Here is a 7,729-nt window from a genome sequence, read left to right on the forward strand (position 1 = left end):
ACGCAAGTTTTGAGATGCAGAATTGATTCATGATAAAATATATTGGCTGCTTTGGATCACCCTGTATGAGTTTGGTAAGCACTGCTTTCTTTCTCCTACTTGCTGTTGCTAGATCATGGGTGATGCTTTTATTTTTGCTGAACTGAACTTGCTAGCTCTAGACTTGATTGATATACCCTGTTGAGCTAGATTCAGTTCTTGTTTATGAAGCACACATGCCTGTCACTAGATGATCATATCTTTGTATGCCTGAATGTTTCACTTACACCCTTTGCACGACATTCATTGCATAGCATGATTTCAGGGGGAGATTTAGGTATATTTTAAGCTTGATGTGTGCATGTGCCAACAAGGGGGAGAATTTTTGGGAGAAGTGATCGAACAAGGGGTAGACTTGAGACTTGTTTGATTTTTGAAAAACATGTTGCGCACAGGGCTTTGAGAGTGCATCATTTTGGGAGAGTTGCACTTGTGGGAGGGAAAGGCTTTGCAAGGGGAGTGTCTGCTTTGTTTTTGGCTCCTGATTTTTCCTCGCTTTCCCTCCGCTTCTTGAATGACTGCGTCGAGCTTTACCTCTGTCTTTGAGAAGTCATGTTTTGGCTTTTGATCGATTGCGTTGAGCCATTGCCCTTGTCTTAGGGAATCGATTTTTGCTTGAGTAAGTGACTGTTCTTGCCTTTCTGAGCTTTTTGTCACTTGCTTGAGTTCTTCACTTTCTTCTTGCCACTTTTTATTTTTCACTTCTCTGGTTACAGGTGGTGTGTTGACAATGCACTCATCTAGGGGGATATTGAGGAATGAGCAGTACTCACTCCTGGCTGTGATGAGTGAATTGTCAACCGTGCGGTGTGATCGTGTGCTTGGTCTTTGGTGGCAGGTACACGGGCGTCGAGTGTCGACGGAGAGTTGCCGTGGAGGAGCTCAGGCCGGGCGGCAGCTGTGGCGTCCACTCCTGGATCGAGGGCGCAAGCAGCGACGGATGACGGGTTTCTTGGTTTGCGCCACAAAACCAAGCTGGCGGACGGCGGTTGAAGACGCCAAGTCATGGAGGCACGGGAGTCGGTCTCGGAATTGGCGGAGGAACGGGCGTCGACGGCATCTAGGGCCTCGCTGCAGGTGAGGAGGTGATGGGCGTCAGGCGGCGTTGTTGGCGCTCCTTAAGTACCCATTTTATCCCTTGTTTATCTTTGATAATGGCATGAATTTAATATCAAAATCACTAACCGTCCTAACCCCGGCCTAATTATTGGTCATTTTCACACTTGCACATATATTTTGGAGGAACTTTGTTTTTGCAGGTTTTTGGCCTATTTTGAAGCATGAAATGACGAGGCTCCTTAAGTCTACCGATGACCTTACACCTTAAGTTGTTTAATTTGAAAACTTAATTCCTATGCTATCTACATTTGTGAATCTCTTGCAAAGTTCTACCCACCAAAGCCAATGCATACATATTATTTCATGATGAAACCTTTAGATTGCAAACTTATATTTTGATGAGTTGGATTAAGATTGATTTCTTTGGTACGAGACTAAGAAGCTGGTCATTCCATTTTTTTTGTGTAACCTTCGTTTTGCTAGCCTATTTATCCATGCATTGTGAATTTCTACTTCGGGAATTTTGCAAACCTCGCTGGATATCCACCCTAAACCAAAAATATCCTTTTGTGATTACCTCCTTGACCACAACCCAATTTGAGTATGGATTATCATTTCGACGGAATCAAAAGAATCAAGGGCACCATATAAAGAAAAGTTTTGGGAGACAAGGCTCCCCGGAGATTCAAGAGGTTCTACGAAGAAGAAGGTGAATTTGAGATACTTACCCTAGCTAGTTGGTTCTCCCACTATTCATACTCGAGGACGAGCATTCGTTCAAGCATGGGGGGATGGCTGGGTAAGTATTATATGTTATCAAAAGTTCTAAGGAGTAAAAAGAAAGAAAAAAAAGAGAAAGAAAGAGAAAAATGAAAAATACGAAAAAAATGAAAGAAAAAAGAGAAGAATAAAATGCTCCTTAGTTCTTTTTGGCTTCATTAATTTTCCAAGTTACTTTGAAGAACTATTCCATACTCAAATCTTCCAACCATGTGCAATCCGATAACGAGAACTTCATTTGTGTCTCGGGATCATCCATTTACCACTTGCACATGTCCACCTATCTAAATGTGTGTGTTTCATCTTTCTCCCTCTCCAACATTATTTTCCAATGGCCTTTTTGACTAGTCTCAGTAAATCCAATAGATCTCTCTCTTAGTTTGACAATATTTCGGATATAATGTTTTGCTAGGATTGATTTTACCTACCAAGCTCCACATAAGCCTTCCACTTTTATATATGAGTAGAATAGGTTGAAGACAATCTAATGTAGGCTTGAGAGACTTGATGAGATGAGTGTTTCCATGATCTTTTGCAAGAGAACCTCACTTACATTTGATATGCATTCTTTTGAAAATTCTTCACGATGAAACAAGGTAAAGGTTTGAAGTTCGCTTAAATTTGAGAGCATTGCATTTAGCTATTATTGTGGCTTGTTCTTTAATTGCTAGTCTATCTTCCATAATGAAAAAGTAGCCGGTCACAACATGAACTTAAATGCTAAATACTTGAGAGAGCAATATGTCTTGTTATGTATGACTAAGTGCAGAGAGGACATTGAGGGGCAACGCTGATTTCTTTATAAGCAAAGCTCCTGGACTTACTCGAGGACGAGCAAGGTTTAAGCATGGGGGGAATGTTGGCGCTCCTTAAGTACCCATTTTATCCCTTGTTTATCCTTGATAATGGCATGAATTTAATATCAAAATCACTAACCGTCCTAACCCCGGCCTAATTATTGGTCATTTTCACACTTGCACATATATTTTGGAGGAACTTTGTTTTTGCAGGTTTTTGGCCTATTTTGAAGCATGAAATTACGAGGCCCGTGATCGAGCGCTGACACAGAGAAAGACGAAGGCCAAAGCCCAAAAATAGGACCAAAGCCCATGTTGATTCGAAGCCCATTCACGCACATCCATCCTCCAAGAGAGCCCAAAGGACCGAGCCCACGAAGATGAGATCAAGATACTTCGGGATTAAGCAAAGCAAATGAAGTTTAAGGAAGGATTCCCTATCCTATCCTTCCCTCGAAGATATCTCCAAGATAACAACGTCCAAAGGGGTGCAATCGTGAAGGACAGAAACTCTAGAAGATGCGAGGAGTCTACACGTGAAAGATGAGACCGAGGCGAGCCCGAAAAGGGGTAGGCCGGCCGGCCTAGGCCTATGGGGCCGGCCGGCCCAGCCCGTTTTAGAGTCGGTTTGGCCTCCCCTTCGACCGGTGGCTTCCTCGGCTTATAAATAGCTCGCACCTTATTCAACTCGGAGAGAGAATCTACCCCGAACTCAACAAAAACCTAGGGCCAAGGCCGGAGGGAGACGACGGCCGCCGCAAGTCTTCGAAGGTACCTAGGAGATGGCTTAGGCCACCCCTAGCCGCCATGGCCTCCCTGCGAGGTTGTGCCATGGTGGAGTTCGGGAGTCACCCCCAACATTCATCGGGGTATGTACACACACGATGGTGATATCAATCTACTATTTATTCTAGTTGTCTCGACTTTGGTCTACTTCAATGCATGCTTTCTTTCTCATATGTGATGCATCCATATGTTCACAGTAAGATTAGATCTATTCGTGGTGATTAGTCTATATCTTGCGGATACGTTGAGGTAGCGTGTTTTAGCTAGTTGGTTGATTACCCCGGTGTGGTGACAGCATGGCGGAGGGAAAAGCCCTAGCGACGACATGATGTGGAATAGGATCGATGGCGAGTATCATGGGAGTCGTGGCGCGGCCACCAAGAGGAAGAGCACTTGGTGGGCGTTTGGGGTAAAGCTTTGGGAAACCTTAGGCGTTAACACGCACCTCGCACCGGCGACCATGGGAAAGTAGGCCGCTTGCGAGCCGTCTTTCTGAGAGATGATTTCGTGTACCTTTAGTTGAGATGCAATCTATGTTTTTATCACCTTTTTGACTAGAACTGTACCTAGAGACGATAGGCCCTAGCTCCTTGGTTGTGTTATCTCATCTACGGTTGTGGGTGTGATGAACACTTATGCTTCATTCATATCTATCAAGTGTTCAGTTTATATGCAATCTTCGCTTCATGTTTAGGATAGGTTCGATAGATTAGATGGTAAACCCTAGTCGGTTCGCTTCCGATCCACGGATTGATAAACCTTGGGGGAGTACTCTAAGGGAAAAGCTACCACGATCCGTGCGCTTGCGGTACGTAAATTGGCGCTCTAAGGAGCGTCAACAAGCTTTTCTGGCGCCGTTGCCGGGGATCAGCAACTCGAACCTTAGGGCGATCTATCTAGTTTTTTTGGGCTAACCCTAAATTTTTATTATTGCATATACCCTTGTTTTCTTGTTTGTGTCCTTGAAAGCAGGTGGAAAAAGTTAGACACCAAACTTGGACTTCGAGAAGTCCATAATCCACTTCGACAAATTTCAACAATCGGCAACAAGATGATCGAGGAGCCTCGACATGGAACATCGACAACGTCCACATCGACATGACGGCAACAACATCAAGATTCGCTCTTTAGTGGTAGGTGCTAACTTTTGTTAGTGGCCCAGCATCCGCTATCGAGTCCCCACTCCCCAAAGCAAAAGATGATAAATAAGGTACGCCGCCGTGTCAATTGATTTTAAAGACTGATGTTTTTGGAAGAATTGTTTGTTCAAGCAATAGGTATGAAGCATGCCCGCGAAGAAAATCGTGCGATCATCATCATCTATGAAGTGTTACTGTTGTGATGAGTTTTTCGTCCAAGATCAGAGAAGTAACATGAGAAAATAATAGATTATTTTGAAGCTCCATCAATTCTTCTTTCCAACGGATCAAGAACCATCAACTTTGGAGATCGGTGTGAAGAGTTATGGTAAAATCTTTCAACGCTGCGCGTTCTGAAATCCTTCTGGACAGATTGTAGCGCCGTAATAAAACGAGCATAACTTCTTCATCCAGAGTCTAATTGGGATGAATAACCACTTGTTGGAAAGATAATTTGATGCACCTTGCAATGGAGGAGAAGTTTGGTACATGTTCTGCACTGGATGAAGGGGAATTCAATGAGGACAGAGGCAGTAGCAACCGACGAAGAAGGTGATGATGATGTCAAAGGATGATTGGAAGGCTGTGTACACAAAAGATGATGATTTGAAGTTGACTAAAGCTGGAGACAACAAGATTAGAAGAACCATGACACCACCTATCTTCTCCAGTGGGATGCTCGATATACTTCTAATCGAGTGATGCTATCAACGAAGGAAACCGTTCGGATCATCAACACGAAGCACAGGAGCATCTTCGATCCCGACACCTTAGGCAAAGCAAGAACCATGGAGACAGACCATTGGATCCAAGATACTCGCTGATGAATCAATAGTGATGACCTTGAAGCCAAGGACGCACGACACTACGCTCCAAAGACCACATGATCGAGATTATTGACATCTTCAGGCGAATTCACATGAAGATATTGTTCTCATCAATGTCCAGCCCGACCTCAGAAGCAAAGACCAGCATATTTTTTGATATTCAAAAGCTCCACAAAGTTCCCATTCCAACAAATCAAGAACCAAGTCAATCAGAGATTCCTACAAGCATGGCCAAAACATTGAAGGTTGTGCACTCTGAAAATTTATGGACAGCACGCAGCGCCAAAAGTAAAACGGTCATAACTCTCTCATTTGGACTCCGTTTAAAGCGAATGACCACTTGTTGGAAAGGTTATTTCATAAAATTTTCAATAGAGCTATATTTTGGTATATGTTCTATTCTGGACGCAGGGGGAAAATCCACGAAGAAGCGGCAGGAGCAACGCGATGAGAACAAGATAGAGAAGATGACGATGACAACAATGAAGGGGAGCTTGGGCGATGCTTTCATCAAGCGTACGTGATAAAATTCAGAGGCTTGGAGCAGAGGAAGAACCCCAATGACATTGGCAAATAAAGACACAAGCGGTCGACTTTCGACAAATGAAGATGTTGCAAGCAAACCACGAGGGATTACAACAGGCGACATCAAGCTGCATGGACACTTCGGATTCTCGCACGAAGGACCATGGCTTCACATCAATGAGAAGGTATGTGAGAAAGTCAAGCTCTATGACTTTAAATGAAGCGCTTTGCGGGAGGCAACCCGTTCATTTTATTTATATATATTAATATGACCGTCTACATTGCACTCTTTAATCGGAATATCAAGTAACATTGTACCGTTGCTCTAACAAAAACCACAACTTCATGTTGTTCATTCTAAATGTTATTGAGGGAGCACTTTGTTATTTGATCTTGGGAAACTTGTAGACCTTTTTGTGTGCCTATTAGTGTTTTGAGTCTTTTTCTTTGCGTCTTTTTAGAGAGATTTATGAAGCATTGCACCACCCTTTGATTCTAAACTTGTGGCTAGTTAACTTAGACTAATTTTTTGTTTTGTTTTAGATCACCTCATCATGTCATATCATTTTTTTCACCCACCCCGTGTTGCATTGCATACCATGTTGTTCGTCTCACCCTTGCATTGCATTGCATGTTGCATTTAAAAAAAACCTTTTCTAAAAACATTGACTAGCCTCGCTTTTGAGATCCTAAAACCCTTAGGAAAACCACTCATAGAGCAATCCTAAAACAATAGGTTATGTTTTTCATTCAAAAAAAATGTAACTTTTGTTTCTCTCTAGTTTTTTTTTAAAAAAAAACCACCTTTGATAGAATTTCTATACCCAACACTCTCTCTTCAAAAATTTTATTTTAAGCCAAAAAAATATAGGAAACCCATAAACCTACTTTTAAAACCTTGTTAGCTCAGTTGCTTGGTCCTTTTCGATAAATAACCTTTTCATTGACAAAAGCCTCACTTCTTATGAAGTGTCGCGAAGGCTTTTTGTCACTCTTAGCAATTGTTTTTTAATAAGCTAGTTGCGGAACACATCGAAAGGTCCTTTCAACCTTGCTAACGCTTGTTTTTGCTAACTTTGCATTTACACTTTGCATCCATTCCATTGTTCATGCACTCATTTTGCTAGCTTGGTCTCAACTTTATTGATGAAAGCTTTCATATCCATGTTAATGCTTCACGTGAGCATTTTCCTTTTTGCAATCTTGTGTAAACATGGTGTTTAGACATGATTGAAGACCATCATCATTTAGTTACCAAGCTATGAGGTTGCATTTGGTTGGTTTATAAGCTTTGCATTGCGCTTTATTTTTTCTTGTGCTATTAAGGCCTATTGATCTTGGGATAGACATGGTGTTTTGACCTTGGTTAAATAAGTCTTTTTGGCTATGGAGAAGTTCGGCAACCTAGTTGTAAATATGGTGTTTAGAACTAGGTGTAAACATTGTCTTTGTTTATATACCTTCCTCTCATTTGCATTTACACTAGCACACACGTACACTCACTAGTTTCGCTAAGCTAGATATGCCACAAATTGAGATCTTAGGAATGGTAGGTTTGTTCGCATTTGTTTCTACTCCCGATCGTCACCCCGGGGGTAGTGTGTATTTAAAATGTTTTGCAGGCATGAAGAAGCGTTCCCATGAATTCGTGATCAAAGAAGAAATCAAATTCGTCAACATCTCCAAAGTTCGAGAGCAAGGCCTGCTGTTTTCATCAAATTTTGCGCATGGATAGAGACATACAAGGAAGAAAAAAGTTGATATTCAGAAGCTCCAT

Source organism: Panicum virgatum, chromosome 3N (genome assembly GCF_016808335.1).
Source record: "Panicum virgatum strain AP13 chromosome 3N, P.virgatum_v5, whole genome shotgun sequence".
Classification (NCBI taxonomy): Eukaryota; Viridiplantae; Streptophyta; class Magnoliopsida; order Poales; family Poaceae; genus Panicum; species Panicum virgatum.